The sequence below is a fragment of the Molossus molossus genome, unplaced genomic scaffold (genome assembly GCF_014108415.1).
Source record: "Molossus molossus isolate mMolMol1 unplaced genomic scaffold, mMolMol1.p scaffold_m16_p_7, whole genome shotgun sequence".
NCBI classification, from domain to species: Eukaryota; Metazoa; Chordata; class Mammalia; order Chiroptera; family Molossidae; genus Molossus; species Molossus molossus.
Genome location: NW_023425401.1, coordinates 51646786 through 51668677, shown reverse-complemented (window position 1 = coordinate 51668677; position 21892 = coordinate 51646786). Strand labels below are relative to the sequence as shown.

Below are 21892 nucleotides of genomic sequence, written 5' to 3'. Positions count from 1 at the left end.
CTGTGTAAATTATTCTTTATTTCAGTAAGTGCCTCCTTCATTTCTGACTGTGCATCCTTCATTTCTGACTGGTCCTTTTTAATGCTCTTGAGGCCCTCACTAAGTTTACTGAGCATCCTTATAAGCAGTATTTTGAACTCAGCATCTGTCATGTTGCTTATCTCCATTTCGCTTAGTTCTTTTCTTAGGGTTTTGTTCTGTTCTTTCATTTGGGATCTGTTTCTTGGTCTCCTCGTTTTAGCTGCCTCCCTGTGTTTGTTTCTGTGTATTACTTAAGGAGAGGTATGGGGCACACTGAGACCAGATGCTGCTTGTTTGAAAGGATTTAGGAAAACCTGAAGCAGAATCCAAGACAGGCCAATCCTATGGTGAAGCAACTGGCAACAGCTTGGGTGGGCCTGAAAGTTGGGTGGGGGGGGGGCCTCAGGGAATCACCAGGGTGGGGCAAACAGTGTATGCCAGGTTGTTGGAGTCCCAGATATGGCGGCTGTCTGCTGCCCCAGGGAAGGGCTCACCAAAAGAACAAAGGCCTCTGACAGCACTTTTGTCCTGGAGAAAGCCCCCTCTCCAACCCTCGCTCTAATGCCAAACAGCTCAGTTCTTCCCTGTATGTCTCTGGTGCCCCTCGAGCTGCCTCCCCTCCAAGCTTAGAGGGAGAGAGTCCGATAAGTCCGAGCGCAGGCCTTTTAAGAGGAGCTGCCTGGGGCTCCAGCTGCCTCAGCCTCCCTGAGCCTCAGTTCCCGCTGGTTTTTCCATCCAGAAGTTATGGGAACTTCTCTTCCTCGCACTGGAACCCTGAGTGGGGAGTCTGGTGTGGGACAGGGAACCCTCAGTCCTCAGGGAGGACCTTCCCAGCCGAGGTGTCCTCCTGATTTGTATCTGCCACATGTGGGTGTGGGACCAGCCCATTGCACATCTAGCCCTCCTACCAGTCTCGATGCAGCTGCTTCTTTAATTTTGTAGTTGTAGGACTTCCATTCAGTTTGATTTCAGGCAGTTTTGAATGATATTTTTCTGTAGTTTAGTTGTAACTTTGATGTGGTTGTGGGAGGACGTGATACCACGTTTACCTACCCCGCCATCTTGACCGGAAGTTAAAATTATGTATCTTTACCTGGATCAAATAAGTCAAAAATATGGTTATAGTATTACTATAAAAATATTTCAGATTATTAATCTAAATTAGGATCTCAGAGAAAATGAGATAAAGAGAAAAAGAGAGATAAACCAAACTGCAACAATTATTTTGAACAACATTACAGTTTTTTTAATACAGTTATTTTATGTAAATTACAGGAAAATACAGGAACAAAATGCCATTTTGGGCCATCAAAGCTCTCATTTGAGTGAATACAAGCTTTGTAGAATAATAATGGTACTGGATCTACTTATGACTTTAGTATATTATTATTATTATTATTATTTTTTATCCTCACCCGAGGACATTTTTCCATTTTTTGTTCAGGTAGAGTGGGAGGAAGAGAGAGGAACAGAGAGAGAGAGAGAAACATCGATGTGAAAGGAACACATCGAGTGGCTGCCACCCGCACAACCGACCAGGGCCGGGGACAAACTGCAACCGAGGTACATGCCCTTAGCGGGAACCGAACCTGGGTCTCTCAGGACCGCAGGCCGACGCTCTAACCGCTGAGCCAAACCGGCCAGGGCTAGTATATTATTTTTTTTAATTTACTTTTTTATTACAGATGTACCTCATTTTCCCCCAATTGACACTAATCATCCCCAACTTCAGTACATTGTTATCTGTGTCCATTAGTTGTGTATATATGCATATAAGTTCTTTGGTTTATCCCTACCCGCCCCCTAACCCTTCTTCCCTCTGAGGTTTGTCAGTCTGTTCCCTACTTCCATGTCTTGGATCTATTTTGTTCATCAGCTTATTCTGTTCATTATATTCCACAAATAAGTGAGATCATGTGATATTTGTCTTTCTCTGATTGGCTTATTTCACTTAACATAATGTTCTCCAGGTCCCTTCATGTCGTCTCAAAGGGTAAGAGATCTTTCTTTCTTGCAACTGCATAGTATTCCATTGTGTACCTGTACCACAGCTTTTTTATTCATTTATCTACTGATGGGCACTTGAGCTGTTTCTAGATCTTAGCTATTGTAAACAGCACTGCTATGGACATAGGGGTGTATAGATTCTTTCTGATTTGTATTTCAGGCTTCTTAGGGTATATTCTGAGAAGTAGGATCACTGGGTGAAATGGCAGTTCCATTTTTCATTTTTTGAGGAAACACTATAATTGTTTTCCATAGTGGCTGGTTATTGGTATATTCAGGTTTTCTGACTCCTCCAAAATGAGTTTTGGAAGACTGTATGATTCTAAGAATTTGTCCATTTTGCCTAGGTTGTCAAATTTGTTGGCATATAATTGTTCATAGTATTTTCTTATGATCCTTTATATTTTTGTGGTGTTAGTTGTTACTTCACCTCTTTCATTTCTGGTTTTATTAATTTGGGTCCTCTTTCTTTGTTTCTTGGTGAATCTAGCTAAGGGTTGATCAATCTTGTTTATCTTTTCAAAGAACCAGCTCTTTGTTTCATTGAGCTTTTGTATTTTTTTTTTTTTTTAGTTGCTATGTTGTTTATTTCTGCTCTGATCTTTATTATATCTTTTCTTCTATTTACTTTGGGTTTTGCATCATGTTCCCTTTCTAAATCTTTAAGTTGTAGGGTACATAGTTTATTACAATTTTTCTTGTTTCTTGAGGTAGGCCTGTATTCCTATGAACTTCCCTCTCAGGACTGTTTTCACTTTGTCCATAGATTTTGTGTTGTGTGTTTATTTTCATTAGTTTGCAGGAAGTGTTTTCTTTCTTCTTTCTTTCTTTCTTTCTTTCTTTCTTTCTTTCTTTCTTTCTTTCTTTCTTCTCCTCACTCAAGGACATTTTTTCATTTCTTGGTCAGATAGAGAGGGGGGAAAGAGAGGAAGAGAGAGGGAGAGAGAGAAACATCAACGTGAAAGGGACACATAGAGTGGTTGCCACCCCCATGACCCAACCAGGGCCAAGGACAAACTGCAACTGAGGTACATGCCCTTAGTGGGAACCGAACCTTGGTCTGTCTGGACCGCAGATCGATGCTCTAACCGTTGAGCCAAACCGGCCAGGGCTATTTCTTTCTTGATTGTATTGGTAACCCATTCATTGTTTAATAAATGCTATTTAGCCTCCATATGTTTGACTGTTTTTGAATGTTTTTATTGTCATTGATTTCTAGTTTTATGCCATTGTGATCTAAGAAGAGGATGGATATGATTTCAATCTTCTTGTCCTAATTTGTGGTCTATCTTTGAGAATGTCCCATGTGCACTTGAGAAGAATGTGTATGCTTCAGCTTTGGGGTGAAATGTTCTGTAAATATCAAGTAAATCCAACTAATCTAGTGCACCATTTAGGGTCTTTGTGTCCTTGTTAATTTTTTGTCTAGAAGATCTATCCAGTGATTACAGTGAGGTGTTAAAGTACACTACTATGATTGTATTGCTGTTGATCTCTCCCTTAAAGTCCTCCAGAACTTTTTAAATATATTGGTGCTCCTATATTCAGTGTATATATTTTTATCAGGGTTATATGCTCTTGTTAGATTAATCTTTTTAATATCATGTAGTGACCTTCTTTATCTCTTATTATGGCCTTCATTTTGAAATCTATCTTATCACATATGACTATTGCTATATCACCTGTTTTTTCCATTTGCCTGAAATATTTTTTCCATTCCCACACTTTCATCCTGTGTGAGTCTTTTGTTCTGAATTGGTTTTCTTATAGACAGCATATATATGGGTTATGTTTTCTTATCCAGTCAGTTACCTTTTGTCTTTTGATTGGAGCATTTAAGCCATTTACATTTAAGGTTATTATTGATAGGTACTTGTTTGTTGTCATTTGTAGTCTTTACGTTTGTGTTCCCCTCTCTCTCTTTCTACTCCTTCTTACAAGAGTCCCTTTAGGCCTGGCTGGTGTGGCTCAGTGGTTGAGCGTCAACCCATGTACCAAGAGGTTGCCAGTTTGATTCCCAGTCAGGGCACATGCCCAGGTTGTGGCCCAATTCCCAGTGGGGGGTGTGCAGGGGGTGGCCAATCGATGTTCTCTCTCATCAATGTTTCTATCTCTCTCTCTCTCCTTTCCTCTCTCTCTAAAATCAATAATGAAAAAATATTAAAAAGAAAAAAATATATATATATATTAAAAAAAAAACACATTACCTTTAGCATTTCTTGCAGTGCTTATTTGGTGGTAGTAAATTCCTTTAGCGTTTTTTTTTGTTTTGTTTTGTTTTTCTTTGTCTGTGAAGCTCTTTATTTCACCTTCAGTTTTGAATGATAACCTTGCTGGATAGTATAGTCTTGGATTCAGACCCTTGCTTTTCATTACTTTGTATACTTCCTGCCACTCCCTTCTGGCCTGCAGTGTTTCTATTGAGAAATCAGCTGACAGTCTAACAGGAGCTCCTTTGTAGGTACCTTTCTGCCTCTTTCTTGCTGCCTTTAAGATTCTTTGTCATAAACATTTGCCATTTTAATCATGATGTGTCTAGGTGTTGGTCTTTTTTAGTTCATTTTGATTGGGACTCTGTGTTTCTTGGACTTGTGTGACTCTTCACCTGGTTAAGAAAGTTTTCTGTCATCATTTCTTCAAACAGGTTCTCTATTTCTTTCTCTGATTCTTCTCCTTTTGGTACCCCTATGATGTGAGTGTTGTTATGTTTTATTGTCCCAAAACTCTCTTAAACTCTCCTGCTGCTTTTTATTTTATTTTATTTTATTTTATTTTATTTTATTTTCATTTGATGCTTTAATTTGGTGTTTTTTCTACCTTGTCTTCTAACTCATTTATTCAGTCTTCAGCTGCTTCTTATCTGCTATTGAATCTTTCCAAGGTATTTTTTATATTAGCTATGTCATTCTGCATTTCCACTTGATTTTTTTTTTTTTTTTAATTTTTTTTTTTTTTATCCTCACCCGAGGACATTTTTTTCATTTTTTGTTCAGATAGAGTAGGAGAGGGAGAGAGAGAGAAACATCGACGTGAAAGGGACACATCGAGTGGCTGCCACCCACACAACCCAACCAGGGCCGGGACAAACTGCAACCAAGGTACATGCCCTTAGCGGGAACCAAACCCAGGTCTCTCTGGACCGCAGGTCGATGCTCTAACCACTGAGAAAACTGGCCAGGGCTCCACTTGATTTTTATTCATAGCTTCTACCTCTTTTTTTATGCTGGTGTAGTTCTCATTAAGTTGCATGCAATTCTCACTAAGTTGTTGGAGCACCCTTAAAAACATTGCTATGAATTCTTTATCTGACAAACAGCTTGCCTCCATTTCACATAGTTCCTTTTCTGGAAATTCCTCCTTTTCTTTCATTTAGAGGTTGTTTTTTTGTTTCAACATTTCAGGAGTTTGGTAGTTTGGGGCCAGGTGAGATGTGTTGGGATGCATAGCCAGGTTGGTGTATATCAGATAAGACTGCTTCCCAGTTTTGGTGTGGTGGCCTTCATGTGGGTCCCAGTGGAGTAATCTCCTTGATCTTTGAGCTGGGTGTTCTAGGAATGACTCTTGTGTGGGTTATGTGGGCTCTCCTGTTGAATTTGTAGGTGGGCTCAGTCCTCATAGTTGTTAACTATGAGTCTCAACTCCAACCCTGTTGACCCTGTCACGCCAACTGTTATGTAGGTATTGACAGAAGAAACCAAAGCAAAACCAGATCAAACCAAAAAGGACCCCCTCCCAAAAAATCAGCATCAACAATAAGAAAAGCAATCTCCTCAGCAAAAAAATTAAAGGACACACACACACACACACAGTACTGTGTGACCAAAAGAATTAGAAGAGGGAAAGAAAATAAAATGAAAGTAAAGAAGACAAGGCAAAGGCAAACCAAATAAAAAATAACCTGAAAAACTTATCATCATCTACAGTGATAAAATCCCCAGCCTTAACCAAAAGATTAAAAGACAAACAAACTAAACACAAACACTCTCAAAAATAATACTAGAGGGCATGAGACCAAAAGGGGGTTAGGAGAGGCAAAAAAGCAAAAAAAAAAAAAAAAGAATATGAAAGCAAAGAAGGTAGAAACCAGAAATTGGGTAAGTATAAAAATTTAAAAGTAGAAAATAATAACTAAAATTAAAATAATTTTAGGAAGTAATAATGCTGAATTGAATAAAATATAGATTAGGAAAGTAAAAAAAAATGGGATAATAAAAGAACAAAAAACTTGAATTAAAAATAAAAATTACACACACCAAAACAACCACATCAAAAAAAAATCTTGGATCTGCTACTTAGGAGCTCACTGGATTTTGCTCTGATGCTATTGGATCTGGCTCCTTGAGTGTGCATCCCTGTCCTCTTGGGAAGTTCTCTGATGTAGGCCAATGTGAATTGTTCTTCCTATCTGGCCCTGGGCCTCCTGGCTGAAGTCCTGCAGAGTGGGATCCCAGGTAGTCACTAGCCTCGAGGCTGGGTCACCTTAGGGGCTTGCCTCTTACATGTATTTGTTTTGGGCTGCTTTCCCTTCCATTGAAGCACTGGTTTAAACAGATTTGTGTTGGGAGTGGTGCCTGTAGCTTATAGGAGGAACAAGCAGTAACTTCTCCTTCCAATGCCTCAGCTCTTCCTGGATTGCTGGCACCCCCGGTCACCACCTGAAGCAGGGGAGAATAGAAAATAAGAAAAACAAGGGGAAAAAACTGCCCTGTTTAGCTCTTTAATCTTTCAGCAGAGCCAACCAGCTCTCACTGGTAGGGGCTTCTGCCCAGGCTTTGTGGCCATACATCTGAATCCTTAGCACTGCCAGGCCCTGCTGTTGGGGTGCAGTTCCATTCCAGAGCTGTTCCATGGATGGGGGAGAGGCGCCTCCTCTTGAGATGGGGAGGAACATGCGTCTTTCCCCAGGCACTCTGGTTCGCCCCCGTTCAGATTCTATGCTGCGCAGTTCGCCCAAGCCCTTCCTCAGGCGTGCTTTTCCGCTTTGTGGGCTCTCCGGCTCCCACAATCAGGAGAGCTTTCCAGACCCGCCCTGCAACCATGCACTGGCTATTAGCCTGGGATAGTGCTGAGTCCCCCTGGTGGGCTGAAGCACCTCTGGTTCCCACCATCTGATGCTACATGGGCTCCCCTTCCCTTCTCTGTTGCTCTGGTTTGGGGATCTCTGAGTGGGGCTGAATTCCCCCCCAGGGGGCAGGAGCTGCACCGTTACACCTTCCCACGGCTTCCCAGCCACTTTGCACAGCTGTGCAAGTTTGCTCATCCACTTCACATATTCTTCTGTCTCCTCTCCGCGTTCTTCACTTGCAGTATTTCCAGTCAACTCTTTCCAGGTGGTTTTTCAAGTTCAATGCTCTGCAGTTTAACCTCAAGTCTGGCCCTATGTGTAGAGCAAGTGGACGGAACTTCCTTAGGCTTCAGCCATCTTGCCTCTAGTATAGTATTCTTTTAGTTGGATTTATCTTCACTGAAGTAAACATTTTTTTTCTTTCTTCTTTTCAATCCTCAAATGAGGGCACACTTTTATTGATTTTTAGAGGGAGAGGAAGGGAGAGAGAAAAACATCAATGTGAGAGAGAAACATCTATGTGCCTCCTGTATGCACCTGATTGGGAATTGAACTCACAACTCAGGTATGTGCCCTGAGCGGGAATCAAACCCACAACTCTTTGGTGTATGGAACAAAGCACCAAACAATTGAAGCTCCTGGCCAGGGCAAGATAAATTTCCTAAATAGACAGATACCCTCAGTATAAACTCGGTTATTAAGAAGAAGAGCTATTCAGTTAATAAATATTCTCAGTGGGAAGCTTACTTAGGCCTTATGCAAACTTTTCATTTTCTTCCATCTGAGCCTATCACCTTTTTGTCTCAGTCTGGGCCCGCAGGCTTTTGAACACTTCAGGGACAATAATACAAACCATCACTGCACTTAAAAGTGCTAATGAAAACATGACTTTTGAGTGAGGCCAACCTGCGAGCAGAGATGATTCCCTACCTAGTGTCCTAGCCACTAATGCATCTCCCACTGATCCATTCACCCCCAGGGGACAGAAGCTCTAAAAAGCATCCTCATTCTTTCAGTCTAGGAATTCACAGTAATTTCTCTTGAAGCCTCTTGCCTAGAGATAAATGGCCATTGCTAGTGTGTTGGTGTACTGAAGCATGCCACACAACAGCAGTGTGCAGACCCTGAAAGGCTGGGCTGTTGATTGACATCATTTGTATAAGTGAGCTGGGTTAAATATGTGAATTAAATATATTTCAAGAGTCAGTTTATGATGAACTTGTTTAACAGCGGTGTTTTGTAAAGCAGTGCAACATTTACTTGCCAATAGGTTTAATCCAATTAATTGATAGAGATTCACTTATGATGTTGAGTAATGCTTTTATCCTACAATCAACATATTGAAAGTTAATTATAGAGGTGGAGAAATATATTAGAAAGAAATTTAGTTGCCCCATTTATAGCATTTTCTGTTAAAAATATAATCTAGACTTTAAGTGTCAGCCATGCAATATTTTGTTTAAATTATGAACAAACTCCTATAGAACTGAAAAGTCAGAGAGAATTCTAATACTTGAGTCTGCCCACCACAAAACCTCTGAGGCCACACAGCAAGATTTTGTCATGCTATTGTTTTTGGATAAAAAGCTAACAAATTGTGAATCAAATAGGGACATGTGATGGATGAGTTTTCTTTTTAAAAAGATACAATAGAGGTTCTCACGTTAGTGTATCTCTACTCAATCACTACTTTAAGTGAACACCATCTTTCGAATTTCCCATTTCACATATTGGTCAAATATTTGCAATATTTGGTTCTAAATGCTTTTGTTGTAATTTCTAAATTGCAGCACACCCTGTCCTTGTCCTTAACTTTATTAATAATTTAGCATTAACATGTGGCAAAGTGGAATCTCTAAATGGAAATTTCACTAAAAAGATTTAAAAATTTTTTTAATATTATGTCCTGCAAAAAACAAAAAGTTTAATTAACAAACAGCTACTCAGCATCAGCATTGTTGCTGTTACATATTTTTTTTTACATAAATATATTATTCTCATTATTTGGAATATTTTCCTCTCTGATATTTCTTTTCTTATTTTTAACCCTATTGAATTGTTTTAAGATTGTTTTTCTATTTTCAGCAAATAATAACAGAATGCATCTCTGCTATGAAATAAAATTGAGTTTGATAGATATAAGCAAAGATTTAAGAAGAAAGAGATCATGTTATAGAGAACTAACCATTAACTATATACTTTAGTGAGTTTACAAAGCTTTTCACTAACATGGGAATCCTTTATATTATTTTTGCACTGGAATTTTTCCATAGAACCTACTTATTTGGAAATATTCAGGTTTTGTTGGTTTTTTTATAATTGATGTTTGTTTTAATTTTTAATTGATAATTTCAGCCTGATGAAAAACTATTGACAATTTAAGAGCTCATTACCTCTTCAGCTCCTAAACTAAAGTAAAAGTTATTTTATTGACTTGTCAAACATTTTCTTTTCTAACTGAGTAATATATAGTGATTGATGCGGAGGGGGTTTTGGAAGTAGATGGAAATTACACAAGAATGACTAAAGAATTATTTACAGAATAAGGGGATCATTTTTAAATTTCATTATCCCATTTATTCACTATTTTATTATTTCAACAACAAAAATAAAATATAAGTTTTATGCAAAATACAGTACACTAGGCTATGGGAAATAAGCAAGCTATTGTTCCTTTTTTAAAAAAACATCCTAGTACAGTGAGGGTAATAGAGATATAAAAAGATAATCCCAATATAATCTGATAGAGGTCAGAGCTGAGAACTCTACATGCATTCAGTAAAGCTAAAAATTGGGTAATGTAGGGGCAGGCAGTAGGTATTTTAGGCAGCACTGTCAAAGAGTATATATTGTTTCCAGAACAGTGAAAAATTTATGGGGAGCAATGTCATTTGAGATTGGGGTAGTAAGTGGAAGATTAGTTTTGTTTCTCTGTTAAGGTGTTTAAATTCTGTGCTGCAGGCAATAAGAAGTTATAAATGTGTTCAGCAGAGAAGTGACTTGATAGGTAATATATATTTAAAAATGATTTGAGGAATGCATCTGGGTTGAGAAATATTTGTGCCTGGGAGACATGTTAGGTGGTTTCCTAAAGATAGTAGGAATGCAGATAGATGGATAAGTTCGAGATAGTTCTCAGATAGAATCTACGTGTAGATGTCTAAAAGGTCTTTAATTTATCACCACTCTTATATTGTTTATTGTGGATTAATGCTGTTCAATAGAACTTTCTGTGGTAATGGGGATGTTCTGTATCTGTACTCTCCAATACAGAAGCCATGTGGCCGTTCGTGTTGACATATGACTAGTATGACTAAGGAAGTGAATTTTAATGTTGTTTAATTTTAATTTAAACAGATTCATCTGGCTAGTGGCTGCAATATGAATGCAGACTACCACAGCATTCATTTCCTTTACACATTTGTTGACAATTGACCCTGTGTATAACACTATGCTAAGCAGTAGTTTTATATAAAATTTTGAAAAAAAACTTTATACTTGAACTCACTGAGCTTATTAGGTAATACAACTTATTAGGTAATATATGCATTAAACAAGGAAACATAAAGGTTAATATGTAATTGGAAAGTGTGATAAATGCAATAATGAAAAAAATCATAGGGTACAATTAGGAAAAATGAGTGGGCTTTAGAAAGGTTATGGAAGAAATCTCTGAAAGAGTGACATTTAAAAAAATGTATTTATTGTTGAAAGTATTACAGTTGTTCCCCACTTTTTCCCCCTATGACCCCTCTTCCCCACTCCACCCTACCTCCTGCCTGCACCACGTTATTGTCTGTGTCCATTGGTTATGCATATGTGACTTTTCTTTTTTTTATCCTCACCTGAGGTTCACTGTGACTGGACTACAGTGAGTACATGGAAAATTATCACAATAGTGACTGTTTTCTCTTTAAAACATACATAATATCTCAACAGTCTTCAGAAGCCTTCTTTCTTGTTAATGCATTGTACTGGCTGACACTGCAGATACTGACTTCACCATGTATATGCAAATCTGCAACAAGTTCCTGTCCTATTAGGGACATTTTCATTCTCTTTTACTCCTATCCCAGAGACTTAGATACTTGCCTTGTAGACAAAGATTCCTATATTCTTAGTGATTGTGGTTTCCAGAAAATAAGGCAGAGATTAGGAAAATGTGCAAAGAGATGCCTTCTGATATTAGGGACAAGAGACACCAAAAATTTTGTGGGCATAGCTTTTATAGTTGGACATGTAGAACTCGGTGTAGCTCTGGGATATGATAGTATCCAGCTGAAAAATAACTGGAGGATCAGTAGTATACAGACTCATGAATTTAGAAATTACCAGTATAGTGATGGTTCTTGAAATCATTAAAGTGTCTGAAATTGCCCAAGAAAATTTGTAGTGCAAGATCAAAGAGAAAGGACAGAACCTGCTTGACAATGGCATTTAAGAAAGAGAAGAGGAAAATGTCTACAAAGACAATTGAGAAGAAATAGTTTGACACCTAGTCGGAGAACTGGGCACAAATATTGTTAGAAGTCAAAGAAAAAAAAAAACTCTTTCAAGAAAAAAGCAGTTGTCTGTAATGTTCCACACTGAAAGGAAATCAGACAAGATCATGATTAAATACCCAGTGTGAGATTTGGCAGTAAGGATGGTAACTTTCGCCTGAATGAAACGAATATTCAACTTGAAATCAGATGTACGTTTATATCTCTGCTCTATTTCTTTCTAACTCAATTTCTTAACCTAGAAAATGAGGATACCGATCTCTTCCATATTCTTAACAGGGTCATGTAGATTTTTGTTTTCTAGCAATTAACAATCTGAGACTGATTTATAAATATGTTATTTACAAGTCATACCATGGTGAGTTAAATGTCAAAAATCATGCACACACTTACACACACGTGCACGTTTGGAGCCGGTCAATGACCTGTGCTTAGTAGTGGAAGTGTGGTAGTATATGTGTATTGAGAAGTTGGAGACAGGTTAGTTACCAAAGGTAATTGGAAAGAGCTGATGTTTTATTTGTTTTAAAGGTTGAAGTTACTGTAATTATTTTGCCCTCAGTTTTAGTGATATTTGGATCTTATTTCTGGAAGTAGTCAAAAAAATTTGGAGACATACCTGGTGAAATTTTATTAACAATTTGAACAATGCAAATTTTGGACAAAAGGTGCAGACAGGAAGAGATGCTAAATAGTAAAGAAACTGCCCTGGCTGGTTTTGCTCAACAGTTAGAGCATCAGCTTGCAGACCAGAGTCCCGGGTACAATTACCACCAAGGGCACATACCTCGGTGGTGGTTTGTCCCCGACCCCAGTTGGAGTCATGCAGGTGGCAACCAGTCAATGTGTCTCTCTGATATCAATGTCTCTCTCTCTCTCTCTCTCTCTCTCTCTCCCTCCCTCCCTCCCTCCCTCCTCTCCCACTCTGCCTGAAGATACATGTAAAAAAAAAAAAGTAAAGAAACTGACTTAGAAGATAATTTCATAATGCTATGACAATAACAACCTCAAGAGAAAAGTACCTTCATTCAAAGAATCTCTTTCAAATTCAATATGCTTGTCATTGAACATAACAGAACACATTTACTAATGATTATTTTTCAGTTGTGTCAATACTTTGCAGTCAAACTACCTTCTCAGTATTTTCATATTTAAAATAAGGAGCTTAGCCTAGAATGAGTCCTTGCCAGACTCTTTGATTCTGGAGAACAGCTGATGTTTTCAAGCACTAAATGGTGCACCTTACACCCTGGAATGCTCCCCTCAGCGGTCAATTACACAGATCTTCTTGGTAAGGTAATAAATGCTGACTGAATCAACAGGTGAAACAGCATGAAATAAACCCTCTGAAAGAAATTGTGTCCATTTACTTTGCAAGTTAGTCCTTTCAGATACTATTATTTCTGTCTCTGTGATGTTCATTGCTGTGTGTGTGTGTCCCTTGAAGAGCCACCCTGTAAGTTAATGTGTGGAAATTCCAGTCACTTCAGTGAGGCTTGCTTACAACTTTCTGCCTGGAGGCTGTTTTGCATTATTTTTGGATTCTACTCATTTTTGGAAGCATTGTCCATTAGCTTACTATGCTAGCCCACTCCGGATTCCAGCTGTAGGCTATGCCAGTTCTCTCTTCTGTTCTGCTGTATTTCCTTTGTCCATGCCAGGAATTCGGTTTGGATGGCCTTTTCACAGAACTTGCCTGGGGGGCTAATTAATAGCCCTTTGCCTCGATTCCACTAGCATTGTCTATTTTGATATATGGTCCTATTTGGACAATTACTGCCTTTGAAGATTTGTGTTTTTAGGCTGATGACACTTTCCGTATTTATTGATCTCCGCAGGTTAAGGTTTTTTGCTTACTTTCAGCATGTCGCTTACAACCTAAATGAGAGATTTAGAGCCCACGAGTTACAGATGTGCTTTTGGTCCACTACCATCTGTTTTCCTGTCAGAAATTCCAGGCGAGGGTTTATAGGGCTGGCTGTAGCTTTTTATTTTTAATTTAATGAACTCTGATCCTACCTGAAAAAGACTGTCTAATATGCCTAGATTTACCTCATTTTAATCTGCTAAATCTTAGAAACTGAATTTTTTAACATTGTATGTTACCCAAGGCTTGCATTTCTAATTTTTACAAGTTTTTGAAGTAGTTAGAAAAACATGTTCTCCATTTCGACTCTCCAATGGCAAATCAAAAACAGTCATCTCTAAACACTGGAGTTCTTTTTTAAGGGAAAATTTTTATTTTGCCTTGAGAGCCTCCACAGACTTGATCGCTTTTAAAACCACTGTGTTCAATATCTGCCATACAAGTTTTTTGGGGTGCTTTTTCTTCTCTCCTTTCTGAGATGTTTGAGATTGTATAATTGTGTTTCTTCTCCTGTTAAGATATTTCAAGGTTATTAGAAGATGAAGTAGAAGACTCTTTATTTTCTTTTTTGCTCTGATATAGTGGTCAGAATTTTTTTTGTTTTGGTATCTCAATGAAACAGTTATATGACACAGTTATAGCATATTGCAAAAGAAGACTCATAGGCTGAAAAGAAAAATGCAGCCTAGTGCTCTGATCTGACTCAGTGAGTAGAATCCACTACCTTTTATTAGTTCATTTAATGTATTAAAATATCTTCGTTTAAGCTCTTCTTCTCAATATAACAATCTACTTTAATAGAGTAAATGGAATGCCTTTCTAATGAGGCTTTTGAGATTGTATTTCAAGTTTTACTTACAGTTTCTTTCATACCATGATCATAATTTAAGCTTCTAAATAGGCCATCCTGAGTTTGGATTATTTTTATTATTATTATTTACATATACATACCCACATGGACCATTCTTATTAAGATTACAAAAATTTTAATATCTATATTCCCCAATGATATATCTGATAAGAGATTAATTTCCAAATTATATAAAGACCTCATACAACTCAACAAAAGGAAGATAAGAAATCCCATTTAAAAATGGGCAAAGAACCTGAATAGACATTTCTCCAAAAAGGACATACAAATGGCCAAGGGACATATGAAAAAAATATTCAATGTCACCAGTCATCAGAGAGATGCAAATTAAAACTGCAATCAGGCATCATCTCACACCTGCCAGAATACCCCCCACCAATAAATCAGCAGGTGCTCTCGAGGATGTGAGGAAAAGGCAACCCCAGTACACTGCTGGTGGGAATGCAGACTGGTGCAGCCACTATGGAAAACAGTATGGAGTTTCCTGAAAAAATTAAAAATGGAACTGCAGTTAAACCCAACAGTCCCACTCCTGGGACTATATCCTAAGAATACCAAAACACTAATCAGAAAGAATATATGCACCCCTATGTTCATAGCAGTGTTATTTATAATAGCTAAGATCTGGAATCAACCCAAATGCCCATCAGTAGATGAATGGAGAAAAGCTGCGGTCCATTTACACAATTGAATACTATGCAGCTGTAAAGAAGAAGAATCTCCTATCCTTTGAGACAGCATAGCTAGAGCTGGAGATTATTGTTCTAAGAAAATAAGCCAGTCAGAGAAACATAAATATCACATTGTTTCACTTATATGTGGAATCTAATGAACAAAATAAGTTGATGAACAAATAGGTCCAAAGACACGGAAGCATGGAACAGACTGACAGATTTTAGAGGGAAGGAGGGTGAGGGACGAGATTAGCCAAAGGATTTATATGTGTGTATATACATAGCCATGGACATAGGCAATAGTGCAGTGAAAGACTGGGGTCAGGCCAGAGCTGGGTGGAGGGGGACAAATAGGAAATTGAGGGACATCTGTAATACTCTCAACGATAAAAATAAATTTAAAAAAATAAAAATAAATAAATAAATCTATCCCTAGAAATAACTCAGTGAAGTCTGAAGCAGCACAGAGAAAAGTAGATTGGACAATTGCCCTAAAATGTCAGTCACTGTGATCATATCTGTGGTATTTCCTGGTGCAAATGGGTCTTTAGGCGATTTGAAGGCATCTCTCAACACAAGACTATTTAAAACCTGCCAGGGACAGCTGTTTTTATAAATGGTATATTAGATAAAAATATGAATGATACATTGATATATAACAGGTATTACCTTAAAAACTCAAGAGTATTAAGTTGCCTTAATCATATTTGTTGAATTTGTAAAAAGGGTCAACTGTGTGTGTTTACCTCAGTGTGACAGCTTCAGTTACGGAAACATAATTGTATTGACTTAGATTACTCTAGTATTTAGATTACACTTCAAAAGAAGGTGGGCAGGGTTAGTTCGAGTTAAAATCTGTGAAATGAAATGTTGTTAATGGGGTGTACTGGGGAGGGGTGCACAAAAGATGCTTAGAGTATGGTTTTCAAAGTGTTTCAGGCATTTCTGCACAGAGGCAGAAGAGAGGCATTCGGCAGAATAACGACATTTTAAGCAAAGGAGAATGTATAACCTCTGACTCCAGCATCAAACCACTTTTTTTTTTAATTGCTTACAGTATGTCATTCTCCAATATTTATTGATCAGAAAAGCCTGGTGTCCTTGAATTTAAACTCATCAGTATGATTACAAATTTCTAAATGCACATCTGTATTTTAATAGAATATAACAGGTTCACGAATGTCTTGGAGATTTCACTGATTTATAAAATCTTCAGGATTTCAGAGCATAAGAGCTGATAGTCAATCATTATATTTTCCACGAGCTTCTGTTTCCCAATATGCAGGTGAAAATGACAATATTTATAAAGTGCTGAGAGATCCTCGAAGGGGATGTTACACATAGATAAAATCATGTTTACCAGATGAACCCAGCATTGTGACCCAAAGGTCAAAAGACACACTTAATAAAAGTTCATGTGTGACAGCTTGTAGCTACTCTATGTGTCTATGTAAGATTTATAGGGATGTGAAATTTCTGGGACAGTGGAAGGAAAATGGATCACCAGTAACCTGCCTCACTAGACTGATCTACCCATTAGTAGTTACTGTGTTAGATGATCGTAGCATTTCATAACATGTAGCTGTCACCTATTCAAATGACTCAGAAATACTATATTTCAGAGTTGCTGAAAGATTGTAGATTGCATTTTGTTTAATTTTTAATTTGTTCTCTTTTATATTAATCACTTTAAAATTTTAAAAAATATATATTGCAAACATATAAAAAGCTATAGGGAATAAGAAAACAGGGACCCTCTGCACTCACCACCCAGACTGAACTCATGTGGTCAGGCTTGTTTACATTTAATTTCTCTGTTACTTTCATCTGCATCTCTGTGTAGAAGATGTCAAGGCTCCTGGCAATCGGACCACAAAGAAGCTGTGATAAATAGAGCGGAGACACACAGGAGTGAAGGGTGACTAAAAGCTGCTGATTCTGACATCTCAATAATAAATCTATTGTGTTAGTGAGAGGTTGTGTTCTTTAGAACTTCACAAAAATAACCAAGGAGGTGACACGTCAATACAAAAGTGGTTACCTCCCTTTCAGACCTCTTCTGGGCTTAAAGTTCTCAGGGGGGATTGTGCGGATTTGCAAACAAATCCAGCGACTGTGAGCTGGTCAACAAAGTCAGCCAACTGACACTTCCCTGCAGGAGAAATACAACTCCTTGAGAATTGAACTTTGCCATCCAGGTCATGCTTCTGGATGTCTGTAAGAGTTACTATCCAGTCATTAAATGCTTATAATCCATTGCTGAGAGCTATTATCCCAGAAACTATACTTGTTTCCTTGCTGACAGCAGGTGGCTTTCATCTTTGACCTGGATTTTTAAAAATCTTTTTATTCCTGAGGGGCCAGGGCATGCTGCTAGATGGCTAGGCGGGGGTATTTGAAGATTCTTTTGTTCAAAGGCTTGCAATTGCCATTTGTCAGGTTGAAAAATATGCAAGTATGGTATAAATCCTTTTTCTGCTAGTTAAATAGAATTTTTTATGGTTTGTCTTAAATATGGATGATAATCACAATTAGAAAGAGGGAAAGTGTTTGAAAATGAACTTTTATTGTCACTTTTATATAATAAAATGTTAAAAGGAGAATGTGACTGCTCCTTTTTATGATGAAGTAGTGACATGTACACCTTTTAGAGGAATGCCGTCAAGCAAATAGTCAATCTGTATTTACTCGTGTAGCAAAATAATTTGAGCAATTACTCTGTGCTAGAGGTAAAGCAATAAACCAAGCATAGTTTCTGGCATTGTATTCATGATAGTTGATATATTTCTTTATATATATTGAATCAATACTATTTTTGGTACTTATTGCTGACTCTCTCAAAATATACAGTTAGGCAATGAAAATTTAATAAATATCTTAGTATGTAAGAAGAATACATTAAAATAGAAAGGTTTTAACCAAGTTCGGCTTAGTACACCTAGGGCTCTGCTAAAAAAATACATAAAAGCTCGGTGTATGAATTTAAAATGCTATAAATCAAGGGTCATGTAAAAGATGAGATAACCATGTTTTTTTAAGTTCATTTAAAAATATCATTCTTTTTGAATAATTCCAGATAACATATTTTCTCGCTGGAATGCTGCTTGTTATACATTACATAAGATTCATAATTACATTAGGAAGAAGCATTAATATTTCCTCATTTATATTAACATTTGGATTTATGTTTATTAAATGATCTGAGGATATTAGCATTAACAAAAAAATCATATCTAGATACAGCTGCCTTCTGCAAACATATGACATCATCTAAAGCTAGCTGACACAGGTTATTTTTATATATAATATAAAATATTATATGCATGATAATAGAAGCACCATATACAAAATATAATTTTAAGAGTAATTATACACATGTTTCTGGAAGGTTATTATATAAAGTATATTATGAATTTACTTTCTTAAAAGAAAACTCTTACTTCATTTCTTTGCTAATTACCAAATCTTTTAATAACTATTCATTGTATACTAAATAACATACAGGATGCTTTGCCTGATATAAAACCTTCCTTGATCTTACCCCAATTTACTGTTATGACATTTTCTTCCATTATTTCAATGTATCCCATTCTTCATCTAAACTAAATTTTCCCAGTTATGTTCTGCATTATTCCACCTATTGTCTTTCCCCCTAGTTGCCAGCGCTTAGACTGTCTCCTGAACTGATCTCTGCGTGTCTGAACCTACCTATCATTTTAAAGACAGTATTAAATCTAACTCGTCAATGAAGCCTGTTCTAAGTTTTCTACTAAAAAGAAAATTCAGAGGAGATTCAAATTCTTTGGCATTTATCTATAGTTTTCTCTACACTTTTATAAAGATTTTACAATTTTATCTTGTGTTTTTAGTCAGTCACTAAGTATTAAACATGTATTAAACACTTGGCAAGCAGGGTGTCAGTGATGTATCTGGAGTACATGTTGGATAAAAAAAATAAGGAAGTACATTTTCTAGTGAGAGTTAAAAATTATTACAAAATCAACAAGATGCTGTATTTTCTTTTTATTACCACCATGTGTCAACAATTGTACACAGTAGCAGTGCCAAAATACAACTGCCAGAAAAGGGTTTTGTTTGTCCAAGATCTAAATAATTGCTGTGGTTACCATGGTGTTTCTATTATGTACATGTACACATGTGTGTATAGTTAGCCTCTAACACACCTGAACCCAGCTACACACATGTTCAAAGAGTACATTCACAATGACTTGGAACCATTTGAAATTTAAATTTTTTTTTCTATATTGATTTTTTTTTTGTTTTTAGAGAGAGAAAAAGGGAGAGGGAGAGAGAGATAGAAACATCGAGGAGAGAGAACATCAATTGGCTGCCTCCTGCATGTCCCCCAGTGGGGATTTGGCCCATAATCTGAGCATGTGTCCTGACCAGGAATTGAACCACCAACCTCTTGATGCATGGATCGATGCTCAGCCACTGAGCCACACTGGTCAGACCAGAACCATTTAAAATTTAAAAATGAAACTGTGAGGTATGATATCTTATCTGTTAACTGCAAATTTTAGTTCATAAAATATTTAATTTGGAGGTCTTTATATTTCAAAATTATTCTTTTAAAATTATTTGTTGTAACCCTAAAGAAGAATTCTATAAAACATAATTATTAAGTAATAATTATACAGAGCTATTACTAAAATAATTCCATTGTTTTGCAGAGAGGGATGTAAAACATGATTCACTCTGGTGTCATGGCACATCCTTGGTATCAGGTGCTAAAGCCACAAAGATGGCTAGGGTCTCTGGTCTTGAGGAACTTAATTACCTTCTTAGCTCTTCCCTCATATAAGAGGGATCTGAGATTTGCTCTGTTACTATTATAATGTCAACTTAAAAATTGGATGTCCATATTTCCATGTTAACTCCGAAAGGGATCCCTCCCTCCTCCTCTTCCTTTCTTCAAGAATAGCAACTGTTTATAGACTTTCAATTCTTCTGTTTGAAGTAGTCATTTAGATGCGTTTCTCAATATAATTTAACTTTCAGAGATAAAAGGAGCACTGGGAAGGCCATTCCTAAATATTCAGGCTTAAAATTTGCAAATGAACTTCTTATTAACTTCACAGATCAGATTACATGAAGGCTAAAACCTTTTATAGCATTTATATTTAAAAATAAGTACATTAATGGAAATAGTGGCCTAAAAGTAATTTTTGGAAATCAAAATTAAGTACTTAATATAGTTATATCATGAAAGAGTCTCATTTATTGTAAATGTAACAGGTCTAGTTGAGTCAAACAAAAAAATCATATGAATTTAGTGTTCATACGGACATATTAAATTAAAGATTAAGAACTATATATCTATTTTTGGTGAATTATCTAGTAGTGTAACTGCATTGAGTGGGGTGACAGAAGAAATACTGAAAATTACTAATGACAGCCAAGAGGGAAAAGTACAAAAGGCGGCTTAAAATTCTGAACAGAGTTTGTCAATGACTATCACAGAGATAAAGAGACTATTACAGGAGTCAGTGTAAGGAGATAGAAGAAAACAGCAACAACAACAACAACAACAACAACAACAAAATAAGAGCTTTCCACCAGAAGATTCAAGAAACGAAAAGGAAAATGAAGCCTAAACTGGGAATGCTAAATGCCCACGAGAAAGTGCATTATCAGCCCAGGAGAAAAGAAAGGGAAACTGTACTGAAAAGCTGTACAGAAGAGACAAAAGGATGTCACATGCCTCTACAGAAGATTCCTGTGAGCAAGAACCTGTAATTTTAGAAAGAGAAGTGAAAGCAGCCCTGAAAATATTGTGAAGAAATAAATAACCAGGGTTAGATAGATACTGATAAAATTATTTCAAGCCACAGAGACTGAATTGTCAGAATCCTAACAAGAAAATATCAAGAAGTACGGAAAACAAAACAGTGGCTTAGAGACTAAAAATGTTCAATATATATCCTCATTTTCGAGAAAAGAGATGCCAAGGTGTGCAGTAACCAGGGCCATTGCTCTAATTTCCCGTGCAAGTAAAGTGATCCTCAAGGTGATGCAGCAAAGACTTCTACCTTATATGGAGCAAGAAATGCCAGATGTTCAAGCTGGATTCAGAAAAGGAAGGGACACTTGAGATCTAGTTGCAAGCATTTGTTGGATACTGAAGTACTCCAAAGAATTTCAGAGGGATAACCTCTGTTTTATAGACTACAGTAAAGCCCTTGACTGTGTGAATCATGAAATGCTATGTAAGAGCTGCTCTGAAGGAAATGGGCACTTGGTCGTCTTGGTGTGTAACCTGTGCGATGGACAGGAAGCCATTGTCAGGACAGAATGCAGAGCGACAATAGTTTCCTGTAAGCAAAGGTTTCAGACAAGGGTCTGTTTTATCTCCCTTTTGGTTTTATCTGTATGTAGAAAAAAACTGGACTTTACTCTGAAGAACCATCAAGAAAAAAAGATAGTCATTAGAGACCAAGGCCAAGATCATCCACATCCGTGTATTTCCAGTTACTATGTATGAATGCAAAGGCTGGACAAAGAAGGCTCATAGGAAAAAATAATTTATTTGAAATATGGTTTTGGAGGAGAGCTCTACAGATGGACTGAACTACCAGAAAGACAAACAAGTGGTCCTGGAACATTGTTCCACTTTGGGCTCATCGTGAGAAGGCAGGGTTCTTTGGCAAAGACAATAATACAGGGGGAAATAGAAGGAGCAGGAAAAGAGGAAGACCAAATCTGAGATGGATTGACTTTATAAAAGAAGTCACAGGCACAAGTCTACTGGAGCTGAGCAGGGCTGAGGACAGGGCTTTGTGGACATCACTCATTCATAGGGCCACCAGGAGCTGGAGTTGACTTAATGGCATGTAACACACATAAACCTGTGCATTCCGTTTA

The 21892-nt window shown here is 37.2% G+C and overlaps 1 protein-coding gene across 1 annotated transcript in view; it reads left to right on the top strand.

The window, feature by feature from the left end:
* SEMA3D (semaphorin 3D) overlaps window positions 1-21892 on the top strand; it is a 155337-nt gene that overhangs the window by 81896 nt on the left and 51549 nt on the right. The gene's annotated exons all lie outside the window — the stretch shown is intronic.